The following is an 18,639-nucleotide window of genomic DNA, read 5'->3' on the forward strand; positions in this document are numbered from 1 at the left end:
AGACCCACACCAATGGTGGTTGACTCTTAACTGCCCTCTGGACCATTGGTGATGTGCAATAAATGTTGGCCTGACCAGCAATGCTCTCATCCCACAAATGAATTAAAAAAAAGATAGTGAACAGCTGCCACAACTGTACATCCGGAATAGCATAACTACATTTTCACAAATCAAATCCAGAAAGTTGCAATATATTTGTCTAAGTTAAAGGCTGAAAATACTTAATTGAATTGATTCTTGACATTAAAACACAGATGCAAACAGCTGAAAGATGTATCTCTTAGATTGAGGAACTCCAATTACTGGAGACTGATGTGCAAATTATGGAATATGGGTTTTTGTTTAATAACAGAACATAGTGCTTGATGCCAATTCTGAAACATGTTACAATCAGCCAAACAATGAAATCCACAGACACAAACAGTCTCATTTTGCTGAGAATCTCAACTGATGGGAGGTGGGCAGTAAAGGTTCCCAGGTCCTATCATAAATATCACTAAGCTACAGTAAGACAGTAGTGGAATTTTATGCCCTCCTAGGTGGCGGGTTTGGTGGTAGAGGATATTTAGTCAGGCAGGAGGGTGTCAGGTGGGATCTCTGCCACCTATCCCCCACAGCCTGATCAAATCCATATCAGGAAGGCTAACAGATGTCTCTCCCACATTGCTACCAATTAATGTCCACTTAAGATTCTCGTACCTCAACCAATGGCATTCGTTCAGCTACAAGTAGGAGACTCACTAGGCGAACAGCCTTTAAAGAAAACAATGGTGCATTTTTTGTGGACATCTGGTACAGAGTGTGGTCTCTCATTAAAGGACCTGTCATTAGTAAGGGGGAGGACCCACTGAAACCACTTCCCTGCTCTTCTTGATACATTCCCTCCCCTCAGATGTCCTTCCTCTCTCCCCCATGACATCTCTGTCGCATCACACACCTGGAATCATTGCAAATTTAGGTTTTGGATAAATATCGTGCTACCAGCAGCCACTGCACTTCCAGTGGTATTGCAAAACAGTAAACAGTTGCTGGCTTCTCACTGACTAATATCTCTCGCCAAGGAGTAGGCTTCTGCCCCAGGGTCCTTCTACAGGGAAGGACCGGCACTGCCCAGTTGGGTGCCTGACCCATTGACACTTTAATACAGTGAAGAGGCTACTAAAGGCTCTCACTGGCTTTCTAGCTGGGAGATGATAAACCCCAACCATCTCCATTAAATAATGTCTAATGTGAGCAGATTTGCTGACAGATACCAAATTTAATTACACATGTTGAATGCGTATCAGCTATCTGCAAGATTTTCTCTCATTATTGAGGAAGTTAGATGAAGGTCGAGGACTATTACACAAGATACCAAGGTTGGAAACAGTAGGAAAAAAGTGGTAAACAATTCAGAAAATCATTACTAAATGATGTCCAGAATAGGTTTCAAATACTAATCTGGAAGAAATGTTGAAATGTAATGTGAGTGATGTCCTGGAAAGACACAGAAGATCAAATGAATCTTGATTTAGGAACAGTTAAGTTGCACAGAGAAGGTGTATAGATCGAACACAGTGGCTTGAGGTTTACGCACAAGAGAAGAGAATTCTCAACATTAGAACAGAAGAGTTACTCGGATCTCCAGGAAAGGGTCACTGACTGCAGCAAGGGAAAGTACAAGAGTCCCTAAATCTAGTTAGCAACCAACTTTCAAAGCTAATTTGTAATATTGGATTGCTAAGCTGGAAACGTTTCACAATTACAGTTTTAGGGAAAGGGAGAAAATGACAGGAACAAGGACAATTGAGAGGAAAAAAATAGTGAATCCTAGTCCTTGTGTAGCCACAGCTGGACAAACCATGAGTGATCAGGTAGAGGAAATCAATTTTAATGCATTGATTAGACATTTCCAAATATAAACTGGACATCAAACAATCCAACTTTTTTTTTCCAATGGTTTACTTTTGCAATTTGCTTATGCATCTGAATATCTGAAGGAATGAATTGATTAGAGTTTTTGATAAATTTTCAAGACCTCAAATTACAGCTCAAAACCTAATTCTAATACTAGTCCATCAGATCTAGGCCTTGGCAAAAGGAAGTAGTTCTTATCCAAAACCATGCAAACTGTAACTGTTGAGAAGGGCAGAAATACCTTGATGTGCTCAAACAAATGTCACAGGTCCTTAGCAGGAGGATCCACTCAGCAGTCCTGGAAGAGGGCACGAGCTGCAGCCTCCCAGCAACAGATGGAGGAAGACATCCTTTAGTTCTGCCATTAAGGGGAGTTGAAAAGAGGAGAACACAAAAGTCAAAGAAATAAATGAAGTCCATGATTTATAAGTTCAAATCAGCAATTATGAAATTAAAGCAGAGTGAGCAAGTGTTTGAAACATTGCCAGCAATTTCATTTTTTAAGTTGATTACTCATGTGGTTGGGTCCAAGCTTTTAGTGACTAAATCCTAGTGACATTTGGCTAGATCTAATAAAAGCAAATGTTACTAAATAAAATGAAGGATTTTTACATTCAGTTTGACAATATATGGGAAGGATTTTGGAATGGATACTTAAAGTGTTTGGCGTAAAGGTACCTCTGCAGGACTGACTGTATTGTATTGTTGAAAAGCGGGATGCTGGAAAATCACAGCAGGTCAGGCAGCATCCGAGGAGCAGGAGAGTCAATGTTTTGGGCATAAGTCCGTCATTAGGAATGAAAAGGTGGGGGGAGGGGAGATTTGGAAATGAGTGAAGTCAGTGTTGATGCCATGTGGTTAAAGGGTCTCAAGGCAGAAGATGAGGTGTTCCTTCTCCAGTCATCAGGTGGCTTGGATTTTGCAGTGGATGCCCAGGACTTGCATGTTCTTGGCAGAGTGGGAGGGGGAGTTGATGTGGTCAGGCACATGGCGATGGGGTTGTTTGGTGCATGAGTCCAAGAGATGTTCCCTGAAACTTTCCACGAATTAGCGTCTTGTCTCCCCAATGTAGAGGAGATCACATCGAGAGCAATGGACACAGCAGATGAGGTGTTTGGATGTGCAGAAAAATCTCTGCCAATGTGAAAAGATCCTTTAGGGCCTTGGTCTAAAGTGAGGGGGTGGTGTTGGCACAGGTTTTACACTTCCTGCGGTGGCAGGTTTGGAAGGTGGGTTGGTGGGGTGTATGGATCTAACAAGGGACTCACGGAGGGAATGGTCTCTGCGGAACGCAGATAGGGGTGGGGAGAGAAATATATCTCTGGTGGTTGGGTCTGATTGTATGTGGCGGAAATGGCAGAGGACAATGTGCTGTATCCAAAGATTAATGGGGTGGAAGGTGAGGAGCAGGAGGATCTATCCTTATTGCAGTTGGAAGGGTGGTGTTCAAGGGTGGAGGTACAGGAAGTGGAGGAGATGCACTGGAGGGTATTGTTGACCATGTGGGAGGGGAATTGCGGCCCTTGAAGTAGGAGGCCATCTGGGATCTCCTGGAGTGGATTTGCTCCTCCTGGGTGCAGATATGACAGAGGCAGAGGAATTGAGAATAAGAAACGAGTTTTACAGGACAGCATTGGGAGGAGGTGTAGTCCAGGTAGGTATGGGAGTTGATGGGTTTGAAATAGAGTCCATGTTGAATCAGTCACCAGAGATGGAAATGGAGAGGTCCAGGAAGGGATGAGAGGTGTCCGACATGGTCCAGATGAACTTAAGATCAGGATGGAAGGTGTTGGTGAAGCTGATGAACCTCTTTGTGGGAGCATGAGATGGCGATACAGTCATCAATATAGCAGTGGAAAAGGTGGGAGATGATGCCAGTGTAACTACGGAAGATGGACTGTTCCATGTATAATACAAAAAAGCAGGCATAGCTGGGGCCCATGCAGGTGCCCATGGCTACCCCTTTGGTCTGAAGGAAGTGGGAGGATTTGAAGGAGAAGTTGTTGAGGGTGAGGACCAGTTCTGCCTATCGATTGAATGTGTCGGTACTGGTTGGGTCCGTGGGAGAGGAAGCAATGTAAGGCGTAGAGGCCTTCACCATGATGGATGGACATGTATAGGGACTGGATGTCCATGGTAAAGATGAGGCATTGGGGCCTGGGGAAACAAAAGTCATGCAGAAGGTGGACGGCATGCATTGTGTCCCCAGTGTATGTGGGGAGTTCCTGGATCATGGAAGGCAGGACAGTGTTGAGATAAGTTTGGTGGGGCAGGAGCAGGCAGAGATGATAGGTTGACCAGGGCAGGCAAGTTTGTGGATTCTGGGTAAGAGGTAGAACCGAGCAGTGCGGGGTTCGGGACTATGAGGTTGGAGGCTGTGGACAGGAGATCCCCTGAGGTGATGAGGTTGTGGTTGGTCTGGGAGATGATGGTTTGGTGATGGGAGGAGGAGATATCTGTGAGTTGGCACATGCTTTTGCGGTGTAGAGGTTCCCCACCCGTTCTCCGCTGGTTTAATGGTGAGTTTGGGGTTGGAGCGGAAGGAGTGGTGAGCTGTGCTTTGCAAGGGTGAGAGGTTGAAGTGGGTGAGAGGCATGGACAGGTTGAGATGATCAATGCCACAGCGACAGTTAGAGATAAAAAGGTCGAGGATGGATAACACGCCAGGATGGGATGTTCAAATGGATGGAGTATGTTAGAGGTGGGAGAAGGGGTCCTCGGAGGGTGGGTGGGAGTCACAATTGAAAAAGTAAGTGCGAAGGGGGTGGAAGAAACATTAGAAGTCACAACACATAGGAAACTCATTGACTCAAGAGCATAGTGGGATAACTGTTTTGTATAAATGAACTGGAGGGAAGGATTCAAATATGTTAAATTGTGATCATCCAGTGGGTAATGCAGATTGTGAAACTGATGTAAACGCAGCAGTCAATTTGCACAGTGAGATTCCACAAAGGGCAATAAGGTATGATCAAATAATCTGAACATAGAACATAGAACAGTGCAGCACAGTACAGACCCTTCAGCCCTTAATGGTGTGCCAACCTTTTATCCTACTCTAAGATCAACTAAATCGCTTTAATAATGTTGGCTGAGTCATAAATATTGTTAAAAGTCACACGACACCAGGTTAGAGTCCAACCAGTTTATTAGTAAGTACAAGCTATCGGAGCACTGCTAGCTACCTGATGAAGGAGCAGTGCTCTGAAAGCTTGTACTTCCAAAATAAACCTGTTTGACTATAACCTGAGGTCATGCGATTTTTAACTTTGTCCAGCCCAGTCCAACACCAGCACCTCCACATCATAAGTATTGAGCAGAACAGTATCAGGTGATGTTCAGGTCTTACTGGAAAAATGTAACAGAATCTTTTTACTTTGAGGAGATAAATAGGTCCTCTCACCCTAAAGACATCAGATTTTATTTTTAACTCCCACCATGTGAAAGAACCCTGAGGAGAGGGTGAGGATATTGAACTGAGCAGAGCATTTTGTGTAATGATAAACTGATACAGCATAGAAAGAGGCCATTCAGCTAACATTCAGTAATGCTGTATAATTAAACACATTTCCTTTGTTCCTTTCCCATCCAAATCAGTTCAATAGCAACTTCAAATTTCATCTGAAAAGGGCACCTAAGTCAAGCCAGTGCGCTTCTCTTTAAACATGCAGATTCAGAGCTGAATCTGTCAAGTTCAGAAAAGGCCTGAGTTAGAGAGATTGTAGTGAGTGGCAATACTACTGAACCTGTAATCCAATGGCAAAGACAGAAAGTGCTCAGCAGGTGAAACTCAGCAGGTTTGGTTGCATCTGTGGAGAAAAAAAAGTTAACGTTTCGAATCCAGTGACCCTTCATCAGACATTAGTTCTAAACAGGCGATCTCATTCATCATACAGAATACATTCAGGAATCAACAGGTTAAATAGGAAGGATGTTTTCCCTGATTGTGGAGTCTAAAACCAAGGGACATAGTGTCAGTATAAGGGGCAAGCTGTTTAGCATCGAGATGAAGAGGAATTGCTTCATTCAATGGGTGGTAAATCTGTGATCTCTATCCCAGAGGAATGTGGAAGATTTATTGTTTAGTAACTTATTTTGTGGGCCTCTTTTGGTTCTAGTAGGTATGGCCTGTGGATAAACTACCCTAAGATCATAAGAGATTCAGAATTGTAACCCTGATCTTGGCCTCAGCTCTCCTGTCCTATCCTCTCCCACAAATCTGGACTCCCTGATAATTGAAAAGTCTGTCTGTCTCAGCTTTGAATGATCCATACCTAACATCCCTAATCAATGGAGGAAGGAGAGAGTGTAGGTGAACATATCTCATATTTTCTCTCACATTTGCAGCCATTAGCTCAGAGACCAAGCTTGTATGTACAGTATTCAGGGCTTGGATAGAAGTAGCAACATAAAAACTGCAGATGCTGGAATCCAAAATAGAAAAGCAAGAGGCTGAAAGAACACAGCAAGCCAGGCAACATCAGGAGGTGGAGAAGTCAACATTTCAGGTCCTGCAGAAGGGTTACACCCAAAACATTGACTTCTCCACCTCCTGATGCTGCCTGGCTTGCTGTGTTCTTCCAGCCTCCTGGATAGAAGTGGCAGCAGGATTGTGCTACAGATATTAAAAAATCAATTCGATGAGCTGATTAGTCTTCTTCTGTGGTGTAATGTCTCTATGACCTAAAAGAAATGGATGTGTTGGTGGACTTTTTCTCCTTCCTTTCTCAGTCTTCTGAGATTAACTTCATCAGTGCTAACATCACATAGACAGATTAGCTAACTCAGCCCTTATCAAAGATGAAACCCTGTCTATGTAGCTCAACAATTCATGAATAATCATGCTGAGCTCTGAAGAATAATAAATAAAAGCAATTCCTGATCAACAATGGATCATGTGCATTTGTGGGGCTGCTTGCACTTGACCTCAACAAAGAATAACCAAAGAAATCTCAATATCAATGAGGAGAAACCTTCCATCTCACTGATGTTACATCTAAATAGTTTAACTTCATACATCTGAACTCCAGACAACAATTAGCAATATTCTTCATTACATCCACAGAATAAGGAACAGCAAAATCCAGATGGATGTTGATTTCCAAACTCCAACTAGCATGTATGTTACATCTCAGCAAAACCATTTTTACTGCTGGCATTTTAGTGTCACAAACAATTTGCAAAGTCCAACTTATTAACTATACTCTGCTGCAGGGTACAGTTAACTTTTCCAACAAGCCAATCAGTGAAGAAGTTCAATTTTAAATGTTCAATTATTGAAGTCCAGTGAAGCAATGACTCACTCACTTAGCCCAAAACACAGATTATGGAGAAAGCTAGAAATTGAACTATTTCAGCCTATTTGTAGGAAGATAATTAAAATCTTTCAAGTGACAGTGTGTTATGACACGGGGTTAAACCCCCCTGCTAATTTAAACCAACAATGCAGAAATGATTTAACCCCGTGTAATCAGTTAAAATTCGAGAGGCAAAGAACTATCCCAAAATTTACAATTTAAAGTAAAAATTAACAACCTAAATTTTTTTAACATCTAACAGAGAATAATTAACAACTATTGACAACTCATTTATCTAAACCTATCGTTTACTTTCCACTGTACAGTACTAGTCCGACAAAACCCCCAATTAAGATTTACAGAAAAGTTCAAATTTCAAAACCAGCCAGCTGTTGTCTCTCTTTTTATCTTCCGCTGTAGATTTGCTCCCCAGAGTCAGTGTTGTTGTTTTTTCCTATGCAAACTCCTTCTCCAGACAGGTACCTTTCAGAGAGTTCTTACTAGCAGCCTACCTCTGTTGGTCTTTTGGCAGTTCTCCTCCAACTGTTCAAATTTTCCCAGGCTTATACCCCAAAGCATTGGATTGTTTCATTGGTTTTAATATTGTCAAAATACTAAATTCAAACTTGATTGGAGGTTAGTATCTTGGGGTATAATTTAAACTGATTGGCCGAATTTGAATTTGTGTTTTGTCTCATAACGACCCAGGTACTACTGGCTGCTGGACCAAATGTGACATTGTAAATTCTCCAGCACTCTGTGTGCTTGCTAAGTCCTTCAACTCTCTTAAAGGTACAGTACACCTCCATAACACAGTGTGATGGGGGAGCAATTACTGCTGCTCCCATTATGCACATTTCTTTATTATTTATTCTCATATAGAAGTGCAATGTGAAAGCTTCCTCTTTCTTTCAGCACCTCTGGTTCACCCATTGATTTTTTAATCCAAAGACACAAGCTGTTCAAATTGCTTATTCTCAAAATTAAGAGGGATGGAGAGAAAAATTCTTGATTTTAAGAGCTAAGTTACTTAAACTTGCCAAATATTAGTCAATGTGTTGCATCTGGGTGGCAATGGTTACTAATATCAACATTTGGTTCTCTTAACTCCAACTTTAGCAAAAGGAAGAATTTCAATCTATACAATTGATGATATCAGTCATGTCTCCAACTACCATGAGATTGTTAAAAAAAATCACCTTATTCAAATGTTAGGATGGAAAAATAATTCATTTATTAGTGTGGGAGAATTGTTTAATAATAAAGATTGCAGCAGTCATTGTGCTGTTGTTGAAGACAGCCCTTGCAGATCACTCTGTGTTGCTTCATTCCAATCATGGCAAGATAATAGAGTTTTCTCTCACTTCTTTATTCACTCTGGGTCATGGTCAGTTTATCCTCAGAGCCAAATATTTTGCCCTCCAGACTGCATGAGCTTTCCTTGAAATTCAACCACTTCCTTCTTTATTTCAGATCACTGCTGTACCTCAAAGTCTATCATTAACTTGGAATAGACGTGGTTGTGATGAAGAATTATAAGCATAGGAATGTTGAATATTCCAGTTGTGAATAATTTCCATTTGTATATTTTCTTTAATAAACTCCAGCTTTTTGAACAAAGGAACATGCCTCCTTCTTTTCTCAGTGCTCATTATTCCCTCCTTCAACAACTTTACAACTCAGCATTGCATTCTTTCTTCTTAATTGGCAAACTTGTAAAAAGACTCACCAATCGAGCAGAGTGGGAGCAATCACAAGAGAAATCAATGAGCAATAAAGTGACTCTCAGGCTTTCTTTTCACCTAAAACCTTCAGCCACTTTAAACTGAAGGATAGTATAACCTAATTGCAGCTTCACTTTCAGCTGTTTTTAAACTGGTCATACAAATGTCACACCTTTTGGACAGATGGGACTTGAGCCTAGACTTTCCAGCCAGGAGGTAGGGACACTATCATGGCACCAGAGAACTCTCAGCCTGCAATAGAGACAGAAAAGCCCTGTTTGGTTGAAGGACAACTTGACATCGGAATCCTCAGTCTGTATGAGGATAGAATCCTGGTCCTCGCAGGCTAGAGGGATATAGAGACATACAAGCAGGCAGACTCATTAATCATACCAGATTTGAAATGTTAACTACATTTCTCTCTCCATTTCTGCTGCCAGATTTGAGTTTCTCCAGCTTTTATTTCAGTAGCTACAGGATATGTTTTGGGAACTTTTACTCCGGCACTTGAACCATGGATGCATTCGTTCATCATCCAGGCGATGGTACATAGGAACATAGCAACAGGAATAGTCCCTTGAATCTGTTCTGCCATTCAATGAGATTATGGCTGATCTGTGGCCAAATTCCATATATCTGCTTTTGGCAGATATCCCTTATTACCTGGTAGGAGAAGCAACAGACAGGAACCCAGGGATTTTCATCTCAGGACACTTCAGAGGGCTGGAACCCAATATCTCCATCAGGTTATATTGAAGAGGTTTCACCAGTGCCTTTGCAGGAGACCCTCAGCAGGCTAGAGATCCCAATGCACCAGACCATCAAAGGACACCCACCAGAGTCATCTTGGGCAAAGAAGCAAAACTGTCTGCAAACTTCCCTAAACTCAGCTGTGGCTGCAGAGGTGGCACCAAGATACAGCAGTAAGAATAAAAAGGTTAAAGAACACCAAGATCACTTTGGATGCAGAGGTATGTCAACATTCTATACAACCTAATACTTGACTTAAATACAGCGGTTTGTATACCAGTCCTGTAATTTTATTTTCAATCTGTTATATCTTTTGGCTATGTTCCCTTGTAGATTACCTTGAGGAACATTCATCACTGGACACACACGTACCTTATGAGGAACAGTGCAAAGAATGCTGAGGCTGTCGTTCTCTGCTGTTTTGTGGGAGGAACATAATCTCTGGGAAATGAGAATTTAAGCTAAACGTTTGATTTTCAGGCGTCAATCAGAATAGTTTGGCCCCTCTCCATCAAAGCCCTTTGTAAACTGAGGTTTGTTTCATAGAAGCACAGCACCCATATAATTCTGCATAACTCCACAATGATGGTCTGGTCAGGAAACTAAACAGGAGATTATGAGCACAAAAGGAACAAATTAACATATAATTAATGGTAATTATACACCTCCTAAGTGGTCCAAGCAATAGAATTGTACCTTCAAAAGACTAATTGCCTATTTAGTGATAGCCCTAGTAAATAGAGGGACAGCACTGTAGCATTGTTTGGTATCAGTCTGAGTGTTGCACACTAGAGTCATTAGCCATACATTTTGGGGTAACCCTTGTCATCCCGCCATGCCAGTTGGGTGTTGAGCGAGTGAAATCCCTCCTGTTCAGGAACATGGCTGGAAGATGCCATGCTTGGAGTGCCACGTGCATGCAGCAGATGGCATCTTGGACCTGAGTTGCAAATCCTACATCTCTTACAGCTTGACTTGCTGGGTCCATGGTGAACTGAAAAACTGTACTATCTTCCCACAAAGAACATCTGTGAACTCACGATTGTACTTTTGGCCTGTACATTGAGACAGGCCACACATCCCTGGTTGAGTGTTTGAAAGGAGTCAGTGGCTAGGAAATACAATGCCAACCTGATTGTCTCCATCACTTGTAGATAATAGAGTTTGTGAACACATAATTTGCCTAAGATTGCACCCTTCAACATAATTCCAGTGGGATGGGGTGTTAATGAGTATTAATAACACGCTAACGAATACTCATGAGGTCCCAACCAGATCAGGAAAACTAAACTGTGTGGAAGGTTCTGAGAAAAGTACCAACTAGCCGTTTAAGAATTGCATTTGACTCCATCCGTGGGCGGCACGGTGGCACAGTGGTTAGCACTGCTGCCTCACAGCGCCAGAGACCACAGTCCAAAGATGTGCAGGTTAGGTGAATTGGCCATACTAAATTGCCCGTAGTGTTAGGTAAGGGGTAAATGTAGGGGTATGGGTGGGTTTCGCTTCGGCGGGTCGGTGTGGACTTGTTGGGCCGAAGGGCCTGTTTCCACACTGTAATCTAATCTAATCTAATCTAATCCATCCATAGTCTCTCCAAGACCCTATACAGTTGCAAAACAAATTCCCTGTGCTCCATTCTTTATGTAATAGACATTAGTATTCCATTTACCTTCCTAATTATTCATTGTACCTGAACATTAACTTTCTTTAATGTAGTAGCATACCAAAATCTCTCTGAAACTTTGAATTCTGTAAATTGTCTCCATTTATTAATTTACTGCTTTTCTATTCCTCTTGCCAAATTTTCCCACATTATATTCCATCTGTCAAATTTTTGCCAACTCACTTCACCTATCGATATCACTAGATTGAAAGCTCTACCTCCTATGACTGCTCTCAGGCCTGTACTGGAAAGCAATAGTTTTTTTTTCTGTGCTAGTTCTGCTAGTGAAATTTGCTACAAATAATTTACAAGCCTGTCTACAGATGTGAGGCTATAAGAGATGTCGTTTTTCAGCTGGCTTCCTCTGCTCTCTTCAATATAAGATTAGAAATTATAGTCAAGCTAAGTCAATTTCACCAGAAATAAAAACAGAGACTGCCTGAACCACATCACTGAAATATCAATTACTCAATCAGGGGATGGAGAAAGTGAGGACTGCAGATGCTAGAGATCAGAGTCGAAAGTGTGGTGTTGGAAAAGCGCAGCACGTCAGGCAGCATCCGAGGAGCAGGAGAATCGATGTTTCGGGCAAGAGCTCTTCATCAGGGATCTGATGAAGGGCTAATGCCGAAACACCAATTCTCCTGCTTCTTGGATGCTGCCTTACCTGCTGCGCCTTTCCAGCATCACACTCTCGACTCTCTCAGGGTATCGCAAGCAGTGATTCTCACTGTTACATCCGCATGCTGCTCATGGCAATCCCTGATCCATCAATGAGCTGTCACAGTAAACAATCTTCGCTACTCAATTTTATGACACCTCATATGTTCATATGCCTCATGTATTCAGTTGTTCTTCATGCAATGGTGTTAACCATGGCTCGGTAGGAACACTCTTACCTGTCAATGAGAAAGTTGTGGCTTGCAAAAATTTGAGTATCTCAGATAGGGTGACACTGGGGGACTTGTTGTACTATCGAGACTGCCATCTTTGGATGTCACAATACATCAAGATCCTGTTTGCACTCTCAGACTAGTGTAAAAGATCCCATAGTACTATTCAGAAAAACTACATCCTAGTGTTCTGGTCAATACTTACTCCTCAGCCAACATCACAAATTAACTAACTGTTTGTTACCTTGCTGCTGTTTGAACGACTTCCATGCGTGCAAATTGTCTATTGTTCTTCCAACATTATAACAATGAATAAACTAAGAAACTACTTCAGTGGACTTATCATAGAATTCCTACAGTGTGGAAGCAGGCCATTCAGCCTATCGAATCCACACTGACCCTCTGAAGAGCATCTTACCTATACCCGATGCCCAACCCTATCCCTGCAGCCATGTACTTCCCATGGCTAATCCACCTAACCTGCACATCTCTGGACACTACGGGCAATTTAGCATGGCCAATCCACCTAACTTGCACATAGAGTCATAAAGATGTACAGCATGGAAACAGACCCTTCGGTCTAACCAGATATCCTAAATTAATATTGTCCCATTTGCCAGCACTTGGCCCATATCCCTCTAAACCTTTCATATACCCATCCAGGTGTCTTTTAAATGTTGTAATCATACCAATCTGCACCACTTCCTGTGGCAGCTCATTCCACATACACACCATCCTCTGCATGAAAACGTTGCCCCTTAGGCCCTTTTTAAATATTTCGCCTCTCATCCTAAACCTATGCCCTCTAGTTCTGGACTCCCCCACCCCAGGAAAAATATCTTGTCTGTTTATCCTATCCATGCCCCTCATGATTTTATAAACCTCTCTAAGGTCACCCCTCAGCCTCTGACGCTTTCTTTGGACTGTGGGAGGAAACTGGACCCCTGGAGGAACCCACGCAGACACGGGGAGAATATGCAAACTCCACACAGATATTTGTGTAAGGGTGGAATCGAGCCTAGCTGCTTGGCATGGTGAGGCAGCAGTGGTTGTAAAGTGCTTCAGAACATCCTGAGGTTAAGTCAGGCACTATAAAAATGCAAATATTTTATTTATTTAAATAATAATCAGCAGGCTGTGTGAGCATGGGATGGGAGTCTGACCCTGTACTCATCTGTTATCTGTATCTTATATGAAGTCCACGTACCCATCACCCCAGTGCTTGCTGACCCAAGCTGGTTCCCAGTTAAGCAATACCTTAGTTTTGAAATTCCTAAGCTAGTTTTCAAGTCCTTCTATGACCGTGATCTTCTCTATCTCTGCTTGTTCCACTCACCCTACAATGCTTCAAGACATCTTGGCATTTTAAATTTTAGTTACTTCACTACTAACGGACATTCATGCTGCCAATGCTAAAGTTCAGGAATTCCTTTCCTAAACCTCTCAATCTCTCTCTCTCCAGTTTCCTAGCATCCTTGATCTTTAACACCTATCTCTTTGTTTGACAATGCTCCTGGGAAGCATCATTAGACATTTCACCAGTTTAAAGACACAATACATATTTGTTGGTGGGGCATGGACCAAAGAGTGAAGTGTCCATAATTGTGAAGTCTTGGGGAAAAAATAATTAGATCAGTGGGGAAGGTAATGTTTCTAGAGTTCAACATAGTGAGAGGGCAAGGTGGAGGGAAGTTTGTAGAAGAATAAATGATCATTCATTCACAGGATGTGGGCATCGCTGGCCTGGCCAACATTTGTTGCCCAGAGGACACCTAAGAATCAACCACCATGAGTGTGGATCTGGAGTCACATGTATGTCAGACCAGGGAAGGACAGTAGGTTTCCTTCCTTAAAGGATATTAGTAAACCAGTTGGGTATTTATGACAATCAACGGTGGTTACATAATCATTTTTAAGCTAGCTTTCTTTAATTGCAATTTTGCTATTGAATTCAATGGTGGGGTCTGAACCCACATTCCTGGAACATTAACACCGTGGATCACCAGTACACTGACATTATCACTATGCCACACATTCCTGTATTTGGACCTTTAAAAAGGAATAAGAAGGAAAGTTCAGAAGCACAGGAAACAGATTCAAGTAAAGAACAAGAAATTGCTTGCTGTGAAAAACTCAAACTAATATTACTCACAGTCAACCTTGTGAGCTGCTAATGACAATAATGACATCTAACTTTCACCCTTCCAACAACGTATGAGGACAACACAAGGTGTTGAATTTTTTCACCACAGCAAGAACCCACCCCATTGCTTGAGCTGGCAACCCACCTCCCAGAGTTTTGGCCAAATCAGGGATAAAGCTTGGCAATTCAACAGCACAACCACTAGTGTTGGTCACTGCAGGATGAGAAAGGAAGAATTCAAGTAAGTTTATTTTTAGGAGTAGAGCCAGAAAGGCAAGTCTCAGTGATCAGGTGGGTGGACAAGTGAAGGTGACTTTCAAACAGTGGTACCATATCTGAATAACCACCCCATCCTCCCTCAAACCTGAAAAGCCTCAAGAGTTTACCGAACTCCACACCCTTCTCGTGCCATTATATGTGCATTTATGTGGCTCAAATGGATGCTCAGTGGAAGCCACACTGCTGAGGTTCTGCTGTTGGTCCTGTGCCACAATGGCACCAAGACATCAGACTCCCTTTCAAATGTATTCCTCTGCTATACTATCAGTCCACCACCAAAGTGCTCGGAAACTCAGCATGATATTATGGATTTATCTCAAAATCCTGATTACCTAAAGGAGAAAGTACTAAAAATGATCAACACAAAAAAATACAGAAGTGAATCCATGATGAAGGCATGTGAATATACAGTGAAATCTGGAATGCCCTAGCTGACATTGTCTGAGAAGGTGTAAATATTCAGACTGTTGATACACTGAAGAAGTCATGAGTGACAGTAAACTTACATTTCTTTCATCATAACTGGGGGGAGTGCAGAATCACAGCTCATGGTCTCTTAGGTGAACTATGTCTTAGGTGAACTATGAGTTCACTCAGCAGCAGCAAAGGAATATTAGCAACATGAGCAAATATTTCATTTAGTCTAAGAGTATACAGAACATATAAATTAGAACTCGTGTAGGCCTTATGGATCTGCCAATCCAAAGGAACATGGCTTAGTGCTATCTTCCCAAACCTTCCCCATATTCCTTAATTCCTTGGTACCCAAAAGTAACCATCCACCAGCCTCTGGGGAAGGAATTCCAAAGATTCAGAATACTTTGAGTAAAGAGGTTTCCCCTATTTCAGTCCTAACTGGCTGAAATGACGTTATGAGATTATAAACCTCGAAGGGTTGTATTGCAAAGATTTGCAAGAGTCTAACAAATGCTCACATAAAGCAGCCCCCATTGAATGAACAATTTAGGGAAATGAATCTTTCAACAAACTCTGAATTCTCTAACCAGGAGAAACATTTCCTCAAAATTTACCCTGTTTAGCCCCTTAAGAATTTTATATATTCTTTGGATAAAATATTTAACCACATACCTTAAAATAAATTTGAAACGTGTCTATATGGAGAATACCCTCCTCTTCTAGGTGCCTGTACCATATTCTCACTTTTTAAAACTCATCTCTTGGAAATTGGTGCAGATGGGCCATTTGAGCCCGCCCTGCTATTCATTATGATTTTGACTGATCATTCAACTTACAGCTTGCTCCTGCTTTTCCCCATATCTTTTGATTCCTTTTGTCACAAGTGCTATATCCAACTCCTTCTTGAAATCAGACAACATTTTGGCCTGGACTGCTTTCTGTGGTAGCATTTTCCACAAGCTCATCATTCTCAGGGTGAAGATATTTCTCCTCATCACAGTCAAACCTTTGGTTGTCATTTCTAAATTTTCTTTTTCCTTTTTTAAAAAAATTAGATACATACTTTACAATCATTTCTACATTAAACTGTTAAATAAATACTGTGCAAAAAGTTGACTCAGGGTCAGATACAGGGATAAAGTTCCTTTTACACTGTCACAAAAATGGTATTTAATCCTGATTTCAGAAATGTACACCCTCCTGTAACAAATTCATAGGTCAGAGCGTTGAGTACAGGAGTTTGGGACATCATGTTATGGCTGTACAAGACATTGATAAGGCCACATTTGAAGTACTGCATACGATTTTGGTCGTCCAGAATACAAAGGATGTTATTAAACTGTAAAGGGTGCAAAACAATGTTGTAACAAGGATTTTACCAAGACTGGAAGGTTTGAATTATACAAAGAAGTTGGATAGGTTGTGACCATTTTCCCTGAATGTAGGAGGCTAAAGAGTGACCTTATCGAGGTTTATAAAATCATGAAAAGTATAGATAAGGTGTATAGCTAAGTCTTCTCCCCAGAATAGGACAGTCCAAAACTGGAGAGTATATGTTTAAAGTGAAAGGAGAAAGATTTAAAATGCAACTTTCTTCACAAAGAAGGTAGTGCATATTTGGAACAATCTGCCAGAGGAAGTGGTAGAGACGGGTACAACTACAACATTTAAAAGATATTTAGAAAGGTACATGACAATAGACAATAGACAATTGGTGCAGGAGTAGGCCATTCTGCCCTTCGAGCCTGCACCTCCATTCAATATGATCATGGCTGATCATCCTTAATCAGTATCCTGTTCCTGCCTTATCTCCATAACCCTTGATTCCACTATCCTTGAGAGCTCTATCCAACTCTTTGTTAAATGAGTCCAGAGACTGGGTCCCAGAACTGCCCTCTGGGGCAGAGCATTCCACACAGCCACCACTCTCTGGGTGAAGAAGTTTCTCCTCATCTCTGTCCTAAATGGTCTACCCCATATTTTTAAGCTGTGTCCTCTGGTTCGGCACTCACCCATCAGCGGAAACATGTTTCCTGCCTCCAGAGTGTCTAATCCTTTAATAATCTTATATGTCTCAATCAGATCCCCTCTCAGTCTTCTAAACTCAAGGGTATACAAGCCCAGTTGCTCCAGTCTTTCAGCCATTCCAGGAATTGACCTCGTGAACCTACGCTGCACTCCCTCAATAGCCAGAATGTCTTTCCTCAAATTTGGAGACCAGAACTGCACACAGTACTCCAGGTGTGATCTCACCAGGGCCCTATACAGCTGCAGAAGAACCTCTTTGCTTCTATATTCAATCCATCTTGTTATGAAGGCTAGCATGCTATTAGCCTTCTTCACTACCTGCTGTACCTGCATGCTTACCTTCATTGACTGGTGTACAAGAACACCCAGATCTCTTTACCTAAATTGATTCCATTTAGGTAGTAATCTGCCTTTCTGTTCTTGCCACCAAAGTGGATAACCATACATTTATCCACATTAAACTGCATCTGCCATGCATCTGACCACTCACCTAACCTGTCCAGGTCACCCTGTAAGCTCCTAACATCTTCCTCACATTTCACCCTGCCACCCAGCTTATTATCATCAGCAAATTTGCTAATGTTATTATTAATACCATCTTCTATATCATTAACATATATTGCAAAAAGCTGCGGTCCCAGCAGCGATCCCTGCAGTACCCCACTGGTCACTGCCTGCCATTCCGAAATGGAGCCGTTTATCACTACTCTTTGTTTCCTATCAGCCAACCAACTTTCAATCCACGTTAGTACTTTGCCCCCAATACCATGCGCCCTAATTTTGCTCACTAACCTCCTATGTGGGACTTTATCAAAAGCTTTCTGAAAGTCCAGGTACACTACATGGGCGGCACGGTGGCACGATGGGCGGCACGGTGGCACAGTGGTTAGCACTGCTGCCTCACAGCGTCAGAGACCCGGGTCCAATTCCCGCCTCAGGTGACTGACTGTGTGGAGTTTGCACATTTTCCCGGTGTCTGCGTGGGTTTCCTCCGGGTGCTCCGGTTTCCTCCCACAGTCCAAAGATGTGCAGGCCAGGTTAAGTGGCCATGCTAAATTGCCCGTAGTGTTAGGTAAGGGTCAAATGGGTGGTTTGCGCTTCGGCGGGTCGGTGTGGACTTGTTGGGCCGAAGGGCCTGTTTCCACACTGTAATGTAATGTAATCTAATCTAATCTAATCTAATCTAATCTAAAAAAAACTACATCTACTGGATCTCCCTCGTCCATCTTCAGAGTTACATCCTCAAAAAATCCAGAAGATTAGACAAGCATGATTTCCCCTTCATAAGTCCATGTTGACTCTGACCTATCCTGTTACTACTATCCAGATGTGTTGTAATTTCATCCTTTATAATAGACTCCAGCATCTTTCCCACCACTGAGGTCAGACTAACTGGTCTATAATTTCCTGCTTTCTCTCTCCCACCTTTCTTAAAAAGTGGTACAACACTAGCCACCCACCAATCCGCAGGAACTGATCCCGAATCTATCAAACTCTGGAAAATAATCACCAACGCATCCACGATTTCCCGAGCCACCTCCTTCAGTAC

At 42.1% G+C, this 18,639-nt stretch overlaps 1 protein-coding gene across 1 annotated transcript in view; it reads right to left on the bottom strand.

The window, feature by feature from the left end:
- LOC122552394 (cAMP-specific 3',5'-cyclic phosphodiesterase 4B-like) overlaps positions 1–18,639 on the bottom strand; it is a 462,527-nt gene that overhangs the window by 437,085 nt on the left and 6,803 nt on the right. The window contains exon 2 of the mRNA XM_043695143.1: positions 2,138–2,254. The gene's annotated coding sequence lies outside the window, so the exon portion shown is untranslated. The remainder of the gene's footprint in view (positions 1–2,137; positions 2,255–18,639) is intronic.

This window comes from Chiloscyllium plagiosum, chromosome 8, assembly GCF_004010195.1.
Source record: "Chiloscyllium plagiosum isolate BGI_BamShark_2017 chromosome 8, ASM401019v2, whole genome shotgun sequence".
NCBI lineage: Eukaryota > Metazoa > Chordata > Chondrichthyes > Orectolobiformes > Hemiscylliidae > Chiloscyllium > Chiloscyllium plagiosum.